This window comes from Dasypus novemcinctus, chromosome 15, assembly GCF_030445035.2.
Source record: "Dasypus novemcinctus isolate mDasNov1 chromosome 15, mDasNov1.1.hap2, whole genome shotgun sequence".
NCBI classification, from domain to species: Eukaryota; Metazoa; Chordata; class Mammalia; order Cingulata; family Dasypodidae; genus Dasypus; species Dasypus novemcinctus.
The window spans coordinates 57,944,099-57,966,753 of record NC_080687.1 but is presented as its reverse complement, the minus strand read 5'-3'; the positions used below and the strand labels follow the sequence as shown (position 1 = coordinate 57,966,753).

Here is a 22,655-nt window from a genome sequence, read left to right as displayed (position 1 = left end):
GGCAGCACCATTTTAACCACATTCTATTGTTTGGGACAGTTACACAGTCTCTCTAGGTTCAAGGAATAGTAACATTTTTTGGTCATATGGGTTCCAGCTCATGTTTTTAACCTTGCTCTAGTACAGGGGTTCTTAACCTTTTTTGTTCCCCGGATCCTTTTGCCAGTCAGGTGAAATGAATACTACTGTAATTTACTTATTACATACATTCTTAAATGAAGGAAATGCTATATTTCAGTTAGAGGTCAGAGAAAATAAAGATAAAAAGTTGATTTTTTTTTCTGTTCAAACTCATGGAGCCCCTGAAATCCATGGATCCCTGCTCTAGTGTGTGCTTTGCTCTTAAAAATTCATATTGAGAGACACCATCAGAATTCACACTTTAACTATTAGAATTGGCTCTGGGAATTGATTTTCTTATTTTTCCATTTTAAAATTTTACCATTTTTTCTAACCTATGATTTAATTTTTGAATTTAATGTATTTACACAAGCCGTTCTAAATACCCCTAGGGAAACAGGTCTAGTTTTACTCAATTCAGCAAATATTTATTGAGGACCTACTGTGTGCCAGGAACTTTGCAAGATGTGAGGAACCTAATGCTCAGCAAAAATAGGCTTGATCCCTGCCCTCTCAGAGTTTAGAGTCATATGGGGGAGATAGGCGTTAACTGAAGACATTCCAGGAAAATGCTTGCTTCATGAGAGGCAGAACTGTGTGCTCTTAGGGAAAGGTTTGAGGCTTAGGGTCAGTAAAACTGATTTTCTTCTATTAAATACATTTTTAAATTTTAGAACAATTTTAGATTTGAAGAAAAATTGAGAAGATAGTACAGAAAGTCCACATACATCCAGCACCAGTTTTCTCTTTTACTAATATCTTACATTGGTATGGTACATTCATCATAATTTAAAGCACCAATACTGATATATTATTAAAGCACGAAGTTCATTATTAACTAAAGTCTATGCTTTATTCAGATTTCCTTAGTTTTCACCCAGTGCCTCCCCCTCTTGTTTTGTCCCAGGATCCCATGCAGAATACCACATTACATATAATTGTCATATTTCCTTAGGCTCCCCTTGGCTGTTTTTATGATCTTGACAGTTTTGAGGAGTACTGGTCAGGTATTTTGTAGAATGTTCCTCACTTAGGATCTGGCTGCTGTTTTTCTCATGATCAGACTGGGTTTACGGATTTTTGGGAGGAAGACCACAGAGGTAAAGTGCCATTTTCTTCAGTTCATATCAAGTATACATACTATCAACATAATTTATGACTGTTGATGTTGACCTTGATCACCTGGTTGAGATAAAGTTTGTCAGATCTCTCCACTGGGAGGTTACTCTTCTTTCATCCCTACCAGGCAGTACTCTTTGGAAGGAAGTTGCTTTGTGGAGCCCACTCTTAAGGAGTGGGGAATTAGGCACCACCTTTTTGAGGGCAGAGTATATACAACAATTATTTGGAATATTTCTGCACGGAGACTTGTCTCTTTTTCCTTGGACACCTGATGTTAGTAACTAACTTTATCATTTGCTAGCTATGTGACCTTGTTTTCCCTTGATGAGCTTTTTTCCTTATCTTTAAAATCTGTTTACTTCACATAAGTTTTGAGACATGGTAGGTCAAATACTTTGTACTTTGTTAACTGCAACTGTACAAATGTCTTCGTAATTGTTTCTCTCAGTTCACATACTTGTCTAGCAGGAGCCTCTGGTTGAGGACAAGCAGGTGAAGCTTTTCGCCCCGGGCTCCCAGGGACAAGGGAGCTGCCTCTGAGGAACTATGGCTTAAGGAATCTCTTGCTGCCTTCGGGACAGAACCTCAGGCCCAAATAGGGGTTCTGCATTGCTGTTGCTTTAAGTTCCTTCACTTCCTGCCAGGAAAGCTCATCCTGTGGGGTGATTGCTGCAGTTAAATTTCCCAAGATAGCTGTTTTAAGGCTGTTATCCAGGTCAGAGGTATGAGGAAAAGAAGGGCTTTTTCTAATCAGGTAACAGGAAGAGAGTCTGAGGTCAGGGGCTTTTTGGCCCAGGGATTTCGGTAGCAACCTCCTCCCCCTACCCTTTGGGGCTTCCTCCCTGCCCTGGCTTCTCCCTCACACTCTTGAGTGTTTTTGGTTTCAGTTTTGTGAAAGTTCCTAATGCCGTTGCAGGTTGTGATTAGGATGATTGTCTTCATAAAAGACACTTGAAAGTCAGGTTCAAACAAGGCACACGCACGTTCTTTGCAGAGGATGTTAAGCTTGTTGACTGGAAGCCTGCCTGCCAGAACAAGATCCTTCTGCGCACATCAGAAACAATCTGCTATTGTCTCCAGGGATAAAACGGTGCCAATAAAAAATGAAAACTCCTAGCCAAGAGGAGGAACACCACATTAACTGCTTCACCGCTAAAGGTAATTACGGGAAGGGATAGAGAGGGTAAAAATCCTCTCCTTTGTTTTTAGCCTGGCAATACACACAGGCATAAATGTGACCAACAAAGCCTTTCATCTGTCTGTTCCGATGAAGCCAATGGTTCGCTCCGCGTGTGTGCACATTTCAGGGTTGGAGTCTACTCTTTTTTCTAAGACTGCTTAAGGCTGCCAGTGGACAAAACTGGGTGCTGCCTCACTTTCCTTTCTGCTTGGCTTGGTCTCAGGGGCTATTGCCTCAGGGACTGTCCCCATGCTAGGACTTAGAGGAAGGTAGGGAGGGTGCATAGCTTTTAAGTTACCTTGAGGGAAGAGGAGGTGTCCATAGAGCCAGATGGGGAAGCAGCAAGAGAGAAAAGATCAAAGAAAACAAACTGAATTAGGTAATGGGGAAGCTTGTCTTAATTTTATCAATTCTTTAATTTGTGATTTAGTAAGGGTAGGGATGGAGAAAGATTGGAGGGAGAACAGAAATTCTGAAAGCTCCTTGTTCCACTTTCTGCCCCAAACGTGATTAATAAAAATAAAGGAATATTAAAAATTAAATCTATATGGGAATTCCATTGGCTTCTTCACACAGTCTGTGTCTGGTCTGGCCCGACCCCTACTGTATCCCGTCTGGTGATAAACTCTGCTCCCTCTTCTTTACAACCTCTGAAGTCTACCTTACATTTCCCATCCTCACACCCAATCTGGTTTTACTATTTAAAAATCAAGTACTGTGCTACAAATTCAAAACTCTAGGAGTTTGGGGAGGTTCTAGCTACATGTGAGTAATCAGGAAAGGGTCAAGAAATGAGTCTCAAAGTCAACGGTCAGAATTCCCTCATTCTGTTACACAAGGTTCCCCAAACAGAACGACAACTTGCAGAGAAGCCCATTTCTGATTCCTCGCCAGGTCCCTAGAATGCAAAATGGTAATAATAGGGAAAACTGTGTGCATGGAGGGGGTGGGGTGGTGGGTAACACTAGAACTCTGTACTTTCTGCATCATTTTTCTAAAAACCTGTAATTACTCAAATTTAAATTAAAATATAGGAAAATACATGAGCCAGATGATCTCAACATTCCATCTAACTCTAATATTCTCTGCATATGTTAGTGCACCCACCCTCATACTTGGTCCCTTTATGGATTGGCTTTAGACACTCCATTCTCGTCTCCTACTTCATGTCACCTTTTTTTCTGTATCTCTTTGTCCTTTTCTCTTCTTATAAGGGCACTAGTCATCAGATTTAGGGAACACCCTAAATCCAGGATGATTTCATTTGATATTCTTTATTATATCTGCAAAGATCTGGGTAAGGTCACTTTCTGAGGTTTTGGGTGGTCATGAGTTTTTGAGGGATGCTATACAGCTTGCTACAACACCAAAATCACGCTTACGACAACAGGCTTTATGAGGGAGGAATCATTTTAGTTTTGTTCACTGCAGTACCTCAATGCCTAACATATTCAAGACAATGATTTTTGTTTAATAAATGAATAAATGAGGTTGAAATAGGGCCTAAGTGATAGAAAGTCAGTACAAGTTGCCAGTTGCATTCAAATTAAGACACACTGATGGGCCAATAGAATTCCAGGGTGCTTGCTTTTTATAATTTTTCTGCATATTTATAAAAGGCTCATTGAACTGATGAAAATGCAATCTATAACAGAGTCTTAGTTTATAGTCTACTTTTAAAAAGCTAATCTTTTTCTATTATTCCCTTCTTTCATGTTCTCTCTCATTTCACTTTGCTTTGTTTTCTTCCTTCCTTCTGCTGGATTAGTCTACTATTTACCTGTCCTCTGTTTTCTTCTCAGTTCTCCCTTTTTGTCTTTTCCTGTGATTTCCCCTGTTTTCAATTCCTCATAATTTTGTTTTTGAAGGTATGGGTCTAGAATATAAACATATATGTTTTAATTACATTTGGATCAAAAGGGTTCCAAACATTTAGATTTGAATCTGAAAAAAGAGAATCATACTTAGTAATTTTATTCTGCGTTTCCCTGAAGTAAGGAAAAACAACTAATTTTGTATTTTAAATTAGTTATAAGTGGAAAAGAATTCCCTGCTTTCCAGCATACAGTGTTGTAATGTATTACTGTCTGCATCTTTTCAAACAATTAAACTAGGACATAATGAGGGAGGCAACATTATACATAATAAGCGGCTAGCCATCCAACTAAGAAATCCTTTCTCACGCTACTTCCTGCCGAGTGAGAGTGTATGGATGCCTGCAAATATCTAAACTCAGTGCACTGCTTGAACATCCCTATTACCTTTCTGAGCCTCAGATCTAGTTCTTTGATTTGTTCTCTCAAGCTCCTTAAAGCTCTTCTGTGCCACTTTGGATGGTATTTAGGAATCCTTGATGAATATGCTCATTATCTAATACAAAGTGACATAAAACACTCCTGCCACGAACTCTGCCATATAACCATACCCTGCTGAACTTCTGTGATTCATGCGGTACTAGATTAATAGCATTTATGTTATTCAGATATCTCAGTTGACCTTGATCTGCTAGGAACTCCCTCCTTTTTATCTTCGTTCCATACTGGGGAGGTTTTGTCCCCCATTAACAATGGTTCTTTTGTACATCAAAGCATAATGACCCCCCCCTCAACATCCCAAGTTTTAATTTTCCTTGCATGTGTAATATGTATCTCTCTTCTGTTCACTGTCAGTCACTTCTTACCTACATTTAATTAACGGATAATATAATTTTTTATTCCTTTTTCCAAAGAAAATTTCTCAACAATTAACCTTCTGCTACCTGAATCATAAAAAAAAAGATTGCAGCTTTGTGAATGAAAAACATTCACAGAAATTATTTTTCCTGCTCTTTTTCAAATTTAAAAAATATGGGTTTATATGCTGAAGCAGAGATCTAGTCTCATTTAATACTTTAGCTTCTTTCAGTTAACAGTATTTATTTGTCTTGGGAAATGGGAGTTTTAACAACACTGCTATATCCCTATTTGGGTTGAGCGTTATATATATATAACATTTATTATATGTGTGTATAATGTATACAATCTTTCTATGAGTGATAGTACAGGCATTGAATAAATGTTTTTGAGCAATAAATGAGAGTTTAATTTCATGACGCAATCCTGCCATTCCTCTTAGGAAACTTCTTTGAAAAGTACTTACCAAAAGTCAAACAAATCAACAAAACAAAAACAAAATATAAAAACAAAAAACTCATAGCCTTGTACTTACTTTTTTTTTTGCTATTTTTTTTTATTATTTATTTATTTTTTTAAAAATTACATTAAAAAAAATATGAGGTCCCATTCAACCCCACCACCCCCACCCCCTACTCCCCCCACAGCAACACTCTCTCCCATCATCATGACACATCCATTGCACCTGGTAAGTTCATCTCTGAGCATCACTGCACCCCATAGTCAATGGTCCACATCATAGCCCAGACTCTCTCACGTTCCATCCAGTGGGCCCTGGGGGGATCTACAGTGTCCCGTAATTGTCCGTGAAGCACTATCCAGGACAACTCCACGTCCCGAAAACGCCTCCACATCTCATCTCTTCCTCCCGTTCCCCACACCCAGCAGCCCCCATGGCTACCGTTCCCACACCCATTCCACATTTTCTCTGTGGACATTGGATTGGTTGTGTCCATTGCACACCTATGTCAAGTGAGGGCTTAGATTCCACATGGGTACTGGATGCACTCCTCCCACTTCCAGTTGTAGACACTCTAGGCTCCATGTTCTGGTGGTTGACCTTCTTCAACTCCATGTTAGCTGAGTGGAGTAAGTCCAATAAATCAAAGTGTAGGAGCTGAAGTCTGTTGAGGCTCTGGGCCTGGGTGTCATATTATCAGTCCAGAGATTCAAATCCCCTACATATATCTTAAATCCAGCACCAACTACAATTCCAATAAAGTAGCATGCAAGTCTTGTGAGAAGAGATCCCCTCTGAGTCCAATTCCATCACGCAGAAACACCAGCTCCAAAGAAGGGCCATCTGTCATGGCAGTGAACCCCTTCTGCCATGACCATAGAACCCGTGGGTCTCTTTATCCCTCAAAAGAACCAATACCTGGGGTTGTATCTACCTTATCTGTCTCTTAGACTCTGTTCAGTTGTACATAGGGGTATTCCTTCTGACAACCTCCAGACTCTTTTTTAGAGACTCACAGCCTTATAATCTCATTTCTCCTTTCCATTTCCCCCTTACATTAGGTCAAACAGCTTCCCGAAGTCATGTTATTATATGTAGACAGGTATATTCTGCTGTTCCACATTGAATCTTTAATTCAAGGTCATTTTCTAGTTGCTTCTTCAGCTGGTATGTGGTAGTGATCCCTCGGTGCCAGGGAGGCTCATCCCCGGGTGTCGTGTCCCACGCTGGGGGGAATGCATCGCATCTACACGCTGAGTTTGGCTGTGAGAGTGGCCACATTTGAGTAACATGAAGGCTGTCAGGAGGAAACCCCCAGGCACAATACTACTCTAGGCCTTGTTCTTATTGCAGGTGTATAGGCTCAAAAGTGTAGCCATTAGTATCAAGAGCCCACTGTTCGGCCCTCCTTCCTTCCTGGTTCTTGCCGTTGCACCTGGAGGATTGCCGCTGCTCTCCCAGGACCCACAACAGTGACCCCCCGGCCAGGAGCCCAGTACCCCCCCAGCTGTTGTTTTTAATTGTTTCCACTATGAGTATATATAGACATTACCATATACCCTGGGCATATGCCCTGTATAACTCCCTGTCAACCATATATATCCTGTCAATAACATCCCATATCAGTATTCCTCCGCTGCCATTGTTGAACCACTCTGTGATCCAAAACTTCCCATAAAGTGAATCCCAACATAATATCAGCTTCAGAAGAGTCTTAGATCACCGAAATTCATATATACAATATACAGTATTTCCCCAGATCCACCATAAAACCTTTTCCCTTCCACAGCAATAATCTTTTAACTTATTCATATCATATTTCCTGAAACTGATGTACAGATTCCAAAACTATAGTTTTCAAACAAGGTGACATTTGTGCTTACTATGTGGTCCATACTTTAGGTTGTACAGTTTTCTAAATTTTTTAGTTATCCTATGTTTTGTCTTATGGTTTTCATTATTAGTCTGTCGTCCCCTATATGTTTTTGGTGTAATATTAGCTGTTTTATATTCATCCTCGTGTACTCTCACATAACTCCTCTTTTGCCCCCTTATTTACCTTTGTTCCATCCATTCCACATCCATTTTCCCCTCCCCTTAGGGCCCACAACGCCTGCCAATCTAATGCCCTGGGAGCCGTCCTTTCTCACGAGAGATACAGTTCTCTCTATTCGACCGCATTAGTCTTCCCCAGGATATGGGTCCACCCCACCCAATGGTAGAACCCACCTTGGCAAAATGAGCCTTCAGCTATTCCCTCTGGAGTCCGTCCCGCATCAGACCATAACCCCTGAGCGTCCTAACCAGGTAACCCTCCTACTTATACTTTGATACGTTTTACTCAACATTTAGTTCTCAACGAACTTCTGACACTCTCCCATGTTCGTATGTTGCCCCTCCCTCCCACCTCTTTCTTGGACAATATTACCCCTCTTCCCATCCCCAGCCCCCCTCAAACCCAGAAAACCCCACCCGAAGGTAACCCCTTGCCCCCATTTTGTCCCTTCTTTGTGCTCATACTTACCGCCAGCTCATCACAGATTCCACCCCTGCAGACATTAACTCACATCCTTCCTCCACCCCCCGATTTCCTGTAAGCCACTTTTCCAGACTCTAGCTCTCTGAGGCAGTTAACTTATTTCATATCATTGAGGTCATATAGTATTTGTCCTTCAATGCCTGGGTTGCTTCACTCAACATAAGATTCTCAAGGTTCATCCATGTTATCACGTGCGATTGTAGTGTATTGGTTCTTACAGCTGAGTAGTATTCCATTGTGTGTATATACCACATTTTATTGATCCACTCATCTGTTGATGGACACTTGGATTGATTCCAACTTTTGGCAATAGTGAACAATGCTGCTATGAACATTGGTGTACATATATCGGTTTGTGTCCTTGTTTTCAGATCTGATGGGTATATACCCAGCAGTGGTATTGCTGGGTCATATGGCAAATCTATGGATAATTTTTTGAGAAACCGCCAAGTCCTCCAGAATGGTTGGATCCTTCTGCATTCCCACCAGCAATGGATGAGTGTTCCCCTTTCTTCACATCCTCTCCAGCATTTGTATTCTACTGTTTTTTTCATGGCTGCCAATCTTATGGGAGTAAGATGGTATCTCATTGTAGTTTTGATTTGCATTTCCCTGATAGCTAGAGATTTGGAGCATTTTTTCATGTGTTTTTTAGCCATTTGTATTTCTTCTTTGGAGAAGTGTCTGTTTAAATCTTTTTCCCATTTTTTAAATGGGTTGTTTATCTTTTTGTTTTCAAGATATATGAGTTCTTTATATATGCAAGTTATAAGTCTCTTATCAGATATATGGTTGCCAAATATTTTCTCCCATTGTGTGGGTTCCCTTTTTACTTTGACAAACTCCTTTGAGGTGCAAAAGGCTTTAATTTTGAGGCAGTCCCATTTATCTATTTGTTCTTTTGCTGCTCGTGCTTTTGGTGTGATATTCATGAAGCCATTTCCTATTACAAGGTCCTGTAGATGTTTCCCTACACTGCTTTCTAAGGTCTTTATGGTCTTGGCTCTTATATTTAGGTCTTTGATCCATCTTGAGTTGATCTTTGTATAAGGTGTGAGATGGTAATCCTCTTTCATTCTTCTACATATGGCTATCCAGTTCTCCAGGCACCATTTGTTGAATAGGTCATTCTCTCCCAGTTGAGAGGGTTTGGTGGCTTTATCGAATATTATATGGCTATATACATGAGGTTCTATATCTGAACTTTCAATTCGATTCCATTGGTCTGTGTGTCTCTCCTTATGCCAGTACCATGCTGTTTCACTAATGTAGCTTTGTAGTACTGGCATAAGGAGAGACACACAGACCAATGTACTTACTTTATAATGTGAACCTTCCCTGATTAAAAAAAAAATCTTACTTTTAAAGCATCCTCTTTGCTCTTTTTAAAACCTCCAGTTAGTTTATTTCTTTTTAATCAGTGAATATTTACCTGATATTTAATAGTTCCATGTAAAATACTTGTAAAAAATTCTTCAGAAACAACTCTAATGACAGCGACAAGTGGTTAAAATCTTTTTAAAACTTCTTCCATGGAGCCCGATTTAGAGTGTTCAAACTGCATCTGGTTTTGTTTTTACTTGGAGAGTTAAATCTTTATTTAATGTATTTATTTAAATTTTTTAGGAGGTACTGGAGAATAAACCCAACACCTTGTACATGGGAAGCAAGCACTCAATGACTTGAGTTACACCCGTGCTCCAAATTAATGTATTTATTATTCTGGTATATTAATCCTATTAATCCTCTGTGAGAAGATATTTCATAACAAATTCTTAGAGATAGCAGGATGTTCAATGGGAATTATCAGCCTTTTAAAAAACTATCCAAATTCTTACATTGCAATGTACATAAATATCACCTGGGTAGTATTTGGAAAATGCAGATTCCTGGGCCTCATCTGGAAAGTGTTGACCCAGTCATACTGGGGTCTTCAGCAATGAAGTTATTCAAATCAGTTTTGTTTTGTTTTTTTTTCCAAATCAGTTTTTAACTCCCGGCTAAATCGCTCATTTTACTAGATGAATACTTGTGAGACTATTCATAGTCTGGATTAAAGTCATTAGTGTAAAGTCTAGTTTAAAATTAGGTCAGACTGAAGAAAAGGGAAATGGAAAGGACAAATGAGTTTATATGGCTATGAGTCTCCAAAAAGACGGGAAATTATCAGAGGGGGTGCCCTAATGCACATCTGAGCAGAGTCCCAGAGACAGATAAAGTAAATACGACCCCAGGTATTGGTTCTTCTGAGGGCTACAGAGACCCACAGGTTCTATGATCATGGCAGATGGAGTTCAGTGCCATGTCAATTGGCCCTGCTTTGGAGTTTGTGTTTCTGTGTGATGGAGCTGGACTCAGATGTGTTCTTTGTCTATAAGCCTCTCCTGTTACTTTTACCGGAACTATAGTTGGTGCTGGGGTTTAGTGTATACCCAGGGGACCTGAATCTCTGGACTGACCATGTGATAGCCAGGCCCTGAGCCTCAACAGACTTGCAACTCCTACACTCTGGTTTATTGAACTCACCCTACTCAGCGAACATGGAGGTGAAGAAGGTCAACCACCACACCAGGGAGCCAAGAGCGCCTACAACTGAAAGCAGGAGAACTGCATCCAGCATCCATGTGGAATCTAAACCCCCTCTTGATAGAGATGTGGAGTGGACACAACCATTCTAAGGTCCACAGGATGGAGGAATAGAGTATGGATTAAAGTAGACCTGCTGATATTCTATTCATGAACTATTGTAATTAGTAATCAAAGAAAATGTGGCATTGGTGTGGAGAAAGTGGTCACGGTGGCTGCTAGGGAAGGGAGTGGGAGAAAGAGATGTGATGTGGGGGCATTTTCCGGGGTTGGAGTTGTCCTGGGTGGTGCTGCAGGGACAATTACCAGACATTGTATGTCCTCCCACGGCCCACTGGGTGGACTATGGGAGAGTGTGGGCTATGGTGTGGACCACTGACCATGAGGTGCAGCGGTGCTCAGAGATGTATTCACCAAATTGCAATGAGTGTCTCATGATGATGGAGGAGGTTGTTGTTATGGGGGAGGAATGGGGGGAGGGGGTGGGGGATATATGGGGACCTCATTTTTTGAATGTAACATTAAAAAAACAAAGACAAAAATAAAAATAAAAAAAAATAAAATTAGGTTGGATAAATAATTGTTTCTATCTACAGTGGCTTTAATTACTTACATGAGATAATATGTGAAAGTGCCTGGCACAGAATCTGGTATACGTTAAGTACTTACATCTGATTGCCAGTTTAGCATCTTATCTTGGATAATGTGCAACCACTTCAAACCAGACATAAGCCAAATTGATCTCATCTACTCTGTCTCCTTCCCAAATTGTTCCCAAACCACCCATTTACTCAAGCCAGAAAACTTTGTTTCATCCTTGACATCTCCTAATCCTTCTCCCTTCCAAATCTTATTGGTTTTACCTCCCAAATATATCTTAAATCACTCAATTCATTCGTTTACTGCCCTTGGAATGTAGCAATGAACCACAGAGTTAAGTTCTGTGCCAAGTTTGTAGGCAGGTTATGGGTGATGGTTCAAAGAGGCTGACACATACAAGGGGGTGAAAGGGAAGGATGGGGGCCAGCACATGAAGAGCTCTTTAAGCCATGTTAAGACTTTTGACATTTTATGCTAAAAACAATGGAGCAAGTTTGAAGTGTTTTGAACATGTTGTGCTCATGACTGACAAGATCAGATGTGTGTGTTTACAAGGTTTGCTGCCTTCTGTGTCTCTCTGACCCATTTGTTAACACAAGGCCAGGTCACCATTTTCTCACCTCTCAGCTATTGCATCTGCTCTCTTGGACTTGTTGCTCCTCCCCTCAAATGCATGCTCCACATCTCAATCAAACAGAACAGAAACAAACAAAATCCTAGAAATCTGATTAGATCACTCTCCTGTTTCAAATCTTTTTAATGGCTTCCCAATGCCCTCGGGATAAAATCAAATGCTCTGGGCAATCTTTCCAAGGCTAGTGTTTGTTTTCCAGTGTCCCCTCTCCCCACTTGCCTCTCATACTGTCTGGGCACCCCGACCTTTCAGTGTTTCTACCAACCATACTTTTTCTCATCCAGATCTTCCTGTTCTCTCTTCCTGGATACCGATCCCGCCCTGCCTTGTCTGCGCTGGCTAATTCTTGAAGCTTCACTTTGCCCCAGTGGTCTTTTCACCCTTAACTATGTAAGCTCCTCTGCTAATTCCAATGTTCCCTCTTGTATCATTTACCATTTTCCTGCTATACTTAAACTCTACCAGTGTCCGTCCTAGACATTACAGTACTTCAACCACAGACATTCTCATAGTATCTGCCTCCTGGCAGGCTCTCAATACTGGAAGAATGAGTGAATGAGCAGAAACTATTAGTTTCATCACTTTGCCTTTTATATCATGCCTTTCTTCTAAAGAGTTCAGTGGGAAAAGGAATAGCTCAATAATGACATACCTGCTTTGAGTTTAGATGACAAATCTGAGTCCTAATAATAGTGTTGGGAATGAAGGTAACCAAGATAACCTTTAAACAGGGATCTGATAGATGAGGAAGAAAAGAAAGAGAAAATTTAAGGGAAATTATTACTCTCCTAAATGAGCAATGCTAAGTGAATATTATATAGACTTAATGAGTTATATAATGTTTTCATTTATTCCTTTCGCAATCATCATAATGAATACCTGAAAACTGCTTTACATTTTAAAGTGTTTTCACACACATGATCTCATTATCCTAGCAACCCTATGTTATTAGCCCTAACTTTAAGAGTTAGGAGATGGAGGCATAGCAATGATGCTAAGTGACTGCCTAATACTAAGTGGCAGACCAGGACTTGAACCTATGTGCTAGTCTCAAATCCTGGGCTTTTCTAGTATATCCTATCTCTCCTCTAAGTGTCTGAAAAAGAAAAAAATCAAAACTGAAATAGTTGACTGCTCTGGGCACTGTTTCATGTGCATCATGACTTAATCCATTAAAAGTTGAAAACAAATGGGATGAGAAGAAAACAACAGAGAAGACTACTACTGCCACTGGGAGTGGAAGCTGATTCTGAAATATTTGTGTGTAGGAGTAATTGCCGTGTGGTAGATGTGCCGCCTGTGCTGGGGCTTCTCATCAGCCAGTCTTACACTCTCAGGAGGAACACCTTATGGAGGGAGGCTTCCGGCTGCTGTGTAAGTTTGCAATTTAAATAGCAGTTAATCAACTGCGATGCCTGAGATGCTACTAGGTACCAGGCACCATAGGAATACTAAAGAGAAGAAAGAAATCAGAGATTAAAAAATAAAGAAATAATAATTCTTGTCTTGATGAAATTTCTAATCTACGGGGGAAATGGATAAGCCCTCAAAACCTATACCAACATATTATGAATAACTGACACTCTATTTTGAGCAGATGATTTAATGGAGAGACCAAGCCAGTGGTTCTCAACCTTGGCTACACATTAGAATCTCCTTGGGGAACTCTAAAAAACCCATGCCCAGGCTACTGCCCAAACTAAGTAAATCAGAATCCTTGAAGGTGGAACTCTGGTGACTCCAATATTCAAACAAGGTTGAGAAAACAATCCTCGCTGTTCAAAGCATGCCCTGCACACCAGCAGCAGCAGCTTCGCCTCAAAGCTTATTAGAAAAGCACTCCAGTCCCTCGCCACCTACAGCATCAGAATCCCTGGGTAATTTCTGGGTAATTTCTATGTGTGTTAAAGTGTGAGAAGCACTGCCTGGAATACTCTTTTGCTCATTCAACAAGACTTATCCCAATCTTGGTTTTATGATTCCTAACAGTATTTCTTTCTGATTATTTCAAGAAGTGCTACAAAATTCCTTAAATATTGAGCCAAAATGAAATCTACTTAATTAAATGAGCAGAATACAACAACTAGCATCTACTAAAGTCTCATTAGAGCTACCTCGGGGCCAAGGGCTTTGTCCACATTACCTTCCTTAAACTGGTCGAATTTTCATAACCTTGATGTTTCACTGTTATCCTGGTTGACAATTAATAAACTGAGGCTCAGATAAGTTACTTGCCTAAAGTCATACGGCTGGTAAGGGGTGGTGGAGACAGAATTTGTACCTGTGCTTGCCTGATTTTATAGTCACCAGACTATGACTTATGGAATTTGCATCAATATTGAAAAGATCTTTCCTGCCCAAAGATTATTTTAAAAGTTTTTTCAATATACTTGCTCTTAATGTTTAATTTTTACTTTAAAACATTTGATCTATGGGATTTCTTTTAGTGTACATCCCTTCCCAAACTTTTAAGACTAGTTGTGCCAATACCCTTTATTGAATAATCTATCTTTTCTGCACTGATTTGAAGTGTCACTTTTATCAAATATTAAATACCTTTACATTTATTTCTGTAATTTCTATTCTGTTCCATTGGCCTATCTACTTGTTTGTACTGTTTTTAATAACAGCCATACTATTCATAATAATTGTTTTAATAGCTGGCAGGGTTAGGCTTCCCAACCTCCACTTTTATTTCAGGGATTATATAGTTATTTTTGCTGTTTAATTTTTATACTTAATTCAATATTTCATTTGTCTAATAAAATTCCCATTTGTCTTATTATTAAGTTAAATTTGTAAACTAACTTAAGGAACTTGAGCTCTAATGCTATTTTTGTTGTTGTTTATTTTATTTTTTTTCTTACTAATATTTTGCCTTTCTATCAAAGGGCATAGTATAGCTTCCCCTGCTTCTGCCACACTTTTTGCTTTTAAATTAAGGAATGTTTGATTTGCTTTGTCAGAAAATTTAATCTTTAGAAAAATAGGAAAAAGTATAATTTGAATTTTCCTTATTTTGTGTTTGGTCTTTGTGTTTGGTCAAAATGTTCTTTTGAGTTCAGCCACCAATTTTATGACTGACATTATAATGGAGAAAAAAGTAAATTTGCTCTCATAAAGTCCCTCAAGTGCTTTGTCCTGAAAATTTGAGTGGGTGGATGAACCATAGCAATGCCAAGTCTGCATTTTGTCCTAAGAGACTTGGCTGGGAAACAAAAACTGTAGATATTAATTAAAATAGCCCCTGTTTCGCAGCGGCGTTTTGCAAGTCCTGCTAGAATATCCTGTGGCTGTATGTTTTCCAAGGATTAATATACCTTGCTGTGGGCTTAGGACTCCAATAACAATGGTGAGGTCATCCAGTTCAATATACTCAGGGCAAACAGCATATTGACAGTTCATAACCAGCCTCACTCTCATGTCAATGTTCAAAAAGGACAACCGAAACAAATAATTATTTACTTGTTTAAATCTTGTCACAAATTCTGCAAATGAAACATGAACCTTTTTGAAGTGGAGTTCCTGGGTAAAAAGAAAAAAAAATCCTTATCAATGTTGGGTATGTATTGTAATCACACTGTCATTGTTTGGGTATGTACATAGATTATGTTCAAATACTTCTTTCAGTTTGTTAGGAGCTGCTGTACAAATCTTTATATGTAATAGTTTTGACTTCTCTGCATGCTTTGACTTGCCATGAAGTAAAGATCTTTCTCTCATAGCTAACCAAGCTTTTTTGATTCCTCTCTTTTCTAAATATTGAATGCTTGTTTTGCAGAGATGTACTTGTTTTAATTGAAATTATTCCTGACTTGCAGCACATATGCTACCACCTTTACACTAACAATCAGGCTTTGGCAATTTTTTATATGTTTAATTGTACTTTAGGGGCAAATGGAAAATTAAAGTTTAAAAAATTAACCTTTTTTTAGTGTAGACATTTAGTTTGGAAAAAAACATACTGAAACATATTTGCTACATTCTTATTTCTTTCTGCATAGCTGCATTGGGTTCAAGTCCAAGGTAGCACTGGAAATCAGCATGGATTTCATGATCAGGTAGAAGGGGAACACTGGCTGCTCTTAATTTATTTGAAGCTTTACAAAAGCTTTACAAAATTGGGGGAGCTCGTTCTCTCTGACCTTTTACCTGGCCAGCTCTCTCTGTCATTTGTGTTTGTTTTGTTTTGTTTTGTTTTGTGGTCCTTCAGGAAGAATCAGAAAGAATGAATGATTGTTATTTTGGTCACTTGGTCCCAAGTCCAAACTAAAATAGAATGCTTAGAATAGAGAGGAGTGGGGGGTTGATCATAACTTTAGCTATTGTGTTCAGGGAAAAGTTGAGATAACTTAGCAGAGACAAGGACAGGATGAGGGCCAATGTGTCTAAGCCTGGAGAACAAAGGTGAGAGGAACTGGAGGTGAGGTCCAAGAGGTGGTGGGGTGGGCAGCTTCTGACATGATTCCCAATAATTTCCACCTCCTGGTCTTCATGCCCTTGTGTAGTAATACCTTCTCCCTGTGGTGGCCAGACTTAGAGATTCAGTTCCAGTAAAGAATGTGGCAAAACAGAATATGGAGGATGGTTAATTCTGAGATGAGGTTGTAAAAAACTGTATCTTCCTTCTTATTCTTACTTTCTCACCCTCTCTCTCTTCTTCTTGGCTCACTCACCCTGGTGAAGCAAGCTGCCATTTTTGACCTTCCCTATGGATAGACCCATGTGGTAAGGGACTGGGAGTGAAGCCAGTGAAGAGCTGAGGCCCTCAGACCAATATAGCCCAGGAAGAATGGAATCCTGCCATCAGCCATGTGAGTGAGTTTGGAAGCAGATCCTCCTCAGCTGACCATTGGCATGACCGCAGCCCCATCCAACACTATGAATGTAGCTAGTAAGAGACCCTGAAGTAGAGGGTCCATTGGATTTCTCACCTACAGACACTACAAGGTAATAAATGTTGGTGTTTCAAGTCACTAAGTTTTGGAGTAATTTATTATACAGCAATGAATAACTAATATGGGTGGATAGGACCAAATCATGTAGAGGTTTATAGGTTATGGTGTGTCTGGATTTCTCTCTCATTACAATGCAGGGAGGGATGTTATCACTTTTAAAAAGATCATTCTGGATATTGTTTGGGGAAGGATAGTGCAGAGACAAGAGTGGAAGCAGGAAAACCACCTAGGAGACTCCTGAAGTATGAATGTAAAATGGTCAGATTTAAGACATATTTTGAACACGATGCTGATAGGACTTGCTGGTGACTGGATATAGGAGATCCAATGAAAACACAGGAATTATGGATGACTTCCAAAGTTTTGGCTTGATGAACTGTGTAGATGCAGGTGCCTTATGCTAAAATGAGGAAGATTAAGGGAAGATATCTCTAATCCAAGTGGGGATGTGAAGGAGGAGAGGTCAGGCGTTCGGATGTGCTGGTGTAGGTCTGAAGGATGAGTGGGGAGGTCTGTTGGGGGAATTTATTTATATAAGTGTCTCAGAAGCCTCTTGAGATAGAACTATTTTAAGGAAGTCAAGATGCTCTCATTTAGTTGAAAGAAAATGGGTCAGAGTTAGAAGAGTTGGTGATCCTTTATTTATGAACTTATCCTCTAACTTAGTCCACATATTTAGGGTGAGGGGGATGCAATAACAGCTTCTATAAAAATAAACTCTTTCAATAAAATCTCCTTGAGGCACAGAGAACCAGGTTTTAGCACCTCTGTTGTCAGTAGTTCTGCAAAAATGAGAGAAGCTGGTCTCAGCACAGGCAGCAACACTTCTGCTATGAGGCAGCCTTAACTTGGGTATTGATGAATCTCAGCAGTAATATTTGTGTTTTTGTCCGCCATTGGTGATAACCTCTTCATGAGCAACAGTGATGTAACTGCCTTTTCCCCACCCCCTCATAGTAATAAGAACCATCACTAAAGAAATAGGAAAGGAAGAAAATGTGGGATGCCAAATTGTAGCTAAGAAGACCCTTCTTGGGGTCTTTTTTTAAAAAAGAGTTTGAAATAGGTTTAATTTTCTCAGTTGGAATGGAATTAGAGAGCACAGTTTTCATGACTCTCTATTTTTACCTATCAAATATGCTCTCTGGAAAATAAGGGTTAAACAAGAGTTATTTAGAAATGATACCTACACTTATTGGAAAACTGTCATCAAGAACATTATCTATTGAGCCACAACATGTACACATATAAAATTCTAAATTGTACTAATATATTATTTTAGCTAAGAAATTCATGTGTTTCCATATTTAAAGAACCAACATAAGCAACTGTGTTTCCTTTTCAGCCCTGCTTCTGTGAGGGATCGCAGATAAACTTTACTCTCAATTATGTTTAGTTATGTTGACAGTTGGTATACTTGCTTTCTCCTCAATTCTTAGTTTTTATTTTATAATTTTATTTCTTGATCTTGCTATTATATCTTTTACTATGAATCCCTTCAAGCTTTTTGTTTTCCCAGAAAGATGAGGGGCTTAAATAAAAATTTTAAGGTAGCTCCATATTATATTATGAATGTCCTTAGTATTTCTCTATATTGTGCAATACAGTGTAAGCTTTTATGATGTCACTAACTCTTTTAAATACTTCTCACTTGTAAGTAGGAAAAGGAGAGGTTCAAGCTACTAGATTGAACTCTTCTTTGTCTTTATCCTTTTTTAAAATGTGTTGACTGGGGACATTGAGTTTTTTGCAAACTGGCAGTTTTTAGAAAAATTAGAGCCTAAAAGAGGTTCGAGATTTATTGGAATAAGAAAGTTGCTGACTGAGTAGGAAGAGTTGAAAGGAAGTTCTGCACTAGAAATGTTAGCACATGTGCTGTAAATATTTGCTTAGAAAAAACAATTTCCTTTAATGTGTTTTCCACACCATTCTTTTGTTTTTAAAATTTCCTAGCCTATTATGTGACATTGTTTCTCCTGAATGCAGTATTTATTATTTTGATATGGTTCATGAATTAATAACTATTAAACTTGATGATATAGAAAAATTATTATTTATTGAAATATAAGATGTGGTAAAATGAACTTCCTAAATAATAGGTCAGAAACATGTTGTATCATATCACATTTTTTTCAACTTTCCATATCCTTACCTATTATTTTTGTTTGAAAATTAACTAATATTATATGTAAATTTAATATTTATAACAACTGCTGGGAATTGAAAAACCTGGAAGGAGCGGCTCTTGTTGAAATTAGGTGGTGCTCAGGGAGATCTTTCTGTTTGGTACCACCAAACAGACCAGAACCTAAGGTTTAAACAAGGCAAATTAGTTACAACCTAAAAATCCTGAAAGTGATTTTAAAAATTTCCATTGCCTTAAAATTAAGAGCTGACCATATAATCAACAGTCTCTAGAATTGTGTTGGCCTAAAATATTTTCTATCTTCTTCAGACAAGGGATGACCTGTTGCTTGTTGATTTTGCAGTTTTAGACTTGGAGGGCAATTTGTTTTCCCTGAGAGTCTCTGAGCGCAATCTCATTATGGCTTTTAACTAGTTTCAACAATTTCTATAGTATGGCTGATTAGCTGAGAAACTCTTTTTCTTCTTCTAAGTTAATTTTCAGATTGATGAACTAGTACATTTTCTTTTTCTAGTTTGGGGAATCTGAAAAATGCAAGGCTACACAATATAACTATTAGTTTGATGCTTATCGATGGAAAGTTCTAGTTCCAAGTTCTCACTTTGTATCCCCTGTCCCTTGTTGTTTGTGTTTGCTGCTGTCTTCTCTATGTCCATTCATTGTGTGCTTGTCTTTTTTTTTTTTTTTTTTGAGTCACTGGGAACCTAACCCAAGACCTCCCATGTGGGAGGGTTGTGTGAGGTGCCATGGCTTGAGCCACTTCTACTCTCCGCTTTTTGGGTCTCTCATTGTGTTTCCTCATTGTGTTAGCTCTGTCTTGCTTGTCTTCTTTAGGAAGCACCCGGAACCAAACCTGGGACCTCCCATGTGGTAGGTGGTGTGCCCAACTGCTTGAGCTACATCCGCTTCCCCCATTTTGTGTTTTTTAATATTACTCAGTAATTGACATGCCTGACACATCATGTGCTTAATATAAGATTGTTGAATTAATGGGTGAAAGAAAAAATCATCCTCTAAACTCAATCTTCTCAGACATGCTTTTACCTGTCCCTCCTTTACAAATTAAAAGTCCACTTACCTGGTTAGGAGTATTTTCCCTGTAGTGTGAAGCACAGTTGACCAATGACATGCTACCTAAATATGATGTGCAGGTTTTTTTTAACCAAGCTACAGTCTTGCAGACTTGGAATAGAAGATTCCTTGTGAGCATTTTGTGTCTGACCAGCATCATTTGTACACTAAAAATGTCTGAAGTGATGTGAGCTTTATTTCATACTGAAACTTGCCTTCTATATATTGAGTCTAAACTTGACAGGCTTCTTTGGGGTGTTCCTATATAAAATAGTGAGAAATCATGAAGTGCTTAGTGCCATAAGTGTCCTAAATTAGACAAGACACAATTAAATGTCCTCAATTTAACATTTGAAATATAACATTTAAAAACTAGTGTTTTATTGTGAATTTATTCTTGATCTTACAAAAACTGTATACAAATGAATTAATGCATGCATGTGTTACAAAGAATATCATGTCAGTTTTACTTGAGATGGAATTCTATTGAAAACCAATAATTAGTCTTCTTTTTGAATATTATGATTGCTATGATTAGAAAGTCTTGCTTAGATTCAAAAATCAACCTTATGAAGGCTTGAATGCTTCTTGAACGTGATCCTGAGTTACAAATCTATATCATAATCCACCATGTTTTAGAATATGCTCCAGTTTAGACCATAACACAATAATCTGTCAAGATTTTCAAAGTTGGTTTCTATAATCCTTCCTTGTTTTTCAAATGATAGTTTTTATAAAAATGATGAGGTCAATTGACCCTTTGAACAAATGGAAAGAAGTCGTGGTTGCCAAACAAGAGGTTTATACAGGTGGAATCAGCACCTTATTTATTGACCCAGAGTTACGATGAACTCTAAGGATCAGCCTCAGTATTTTTGGAGGGTTTTAGTGATTTGTGCACTCACTGAAGCACAGTTAGCAAATTTTATATTAAAATATACATGTCAGAGTTCATTTGCCATCTGAATAAAATCCATTAATGTGTTAACATCATTGCACTGTTTCCTCTTCTGTAAAATTAGACAGACTGAATGAGCTTCAAAATCTATTTGAATTCTAAAAATCTATGATTTTAAATACAATTTAACTATAATCATAATCTTAAACAAAATTTATAAGATACAGTAGACTCTTTGGCATTCAGGAGAGTTACGTTCTGAGATCTTCATAAATTCCAAGTTCTGGGATTTGGAATTAATATTACATGTTTCCTAAGTATATCTTCATGGCACAAGTTAGCCATATCTTCTACACTAGCTGAACATTAACAGAATTTTTTATTTTTTTAACTTTTTATTTCTTCAGGAGAGTTCCGAAATGCTTGATGACTGGTGGAGAAAAACATAGATTTATTCAGATAGGAGTACTGGGCTGTTTTCTAAATCAGTGAATCTCAAATCTGGCTTTACATCACTGTGATCTTAGGAATTTAAAAAAATATCAATTTTTTGGTCCTTATCCCAGACCCACTGATTCAGAATCTGCCTCGCTGGTATTCAGATAACTGTATTTTTTAAAAAGGTCACCAGGTGATTCTGATATTTGGTTAGATTTGGGAAGCACACAGGACTAGTCTAAATAGGTAATTAAGTGATTTGTATGAGACTACCTACCAGCTCCATTATTTGATGCCCTTGGAAAAGTCAATGTAATGTTTTTGGGTTTTACTAGAAGAGTTTCCAGCTCAGTCATTTAATTCTTCATTGCTGAAGTTCCGCTGTATAGGATTCACACTTAGGGCAGTGGTCATTATCCTAAACTCTGTTCAGGCTAGATCACACCTTAGAGGTGTCCAGTTTTGGGCTGCGTGCTTTTAAAGAAGAATCTTGGCCACCTAAATTCACAATTGGGCACCTCTAACTGCATGCTAATCTACCTTGAGGATGACTTGTCAATCAGTTTAGAGAGCAGAATTAGAGGGACCCTTTAAAAGCAATGACTCATATTCTTCTTCTTGTGTCAAGAATAATATTTTTTATTTTAATTTTTTTATTTTTTATTGACTTTGTAATAATATTACATTAAAAATATATATGTGAGGTCCCATTCAACCCCACCCCCCCACCCCTCCTCTCCCCCCCCCCCAACAACACTCGTTCCCATCATCATGACACATCCATTGGATTTGGTAAGTACATCTTTGGGCACCTCTGCACCTCATATACATTGGTTCACATCATGGCCCATACTCTCCTCTATTCCATCAAGTGGGCCCTGTGAGGATTTACAATGTCCGGTGATTACCTCTGAAGCACCATCCAGGGCAGCTCCATGTCCCGAAGACGCCTCCACCTCTCATCTCTTCCTGCCTTTCCCCATACCCTTTGTCCATTATGTCCACTTTTCCCAATCCAATGCCACCTCTTCTATGTGGACATTGGAATGGTTGTGTCCATTGCACCTCTATGTCAAGAGGAGGCTCAGATTCCACCTGGATGCTGGATGCAATCCTCCCATTTTCAGTTGTAATCACTCTAGGCTCCATGGTGTGGTGGTTGTCCTTCTTCAACTCCATCTTAGCTGAGTGTGGTAAGTCCAATAGATCAGATTGTAGGTGCTGGAGTCTG

The 22,655-nt window shown here is 38.8% G+C and overlaps 1 long non-coding RNA gene across 5 annotated transcripts in view; it reads left to right on the top strand.

Annotated features, from left to right (window-relative positions):
- Positions 1 to 1,193: 1,193 nt before the first annotated feature.
- The window catches only part of LOC131273428 (uncharacterized), a 206,587-nt gene continuing 185,125 nt past the window's right edge, over positions 1,194 to 22,655 (top strand). For 3 of the 5 annotated variants that reach the window (XR_011645821.1, XR_011645824.1, XR_009180635.2), the window contains exon 1: positions 1,960 to 2,400. This is a non-coding gene — a long non-coding RNA (uncharacterized lncRNA). Of the gene's footprint in view, positions 1,221 to 1,959; positions 2,401 to 16,599; positions 16,864 to 22,655 lie in introns of those variants that run through there. The other 2 variants (XR_011645823.1, XR_011645822.1) reach the window with 2 other exon arrangements.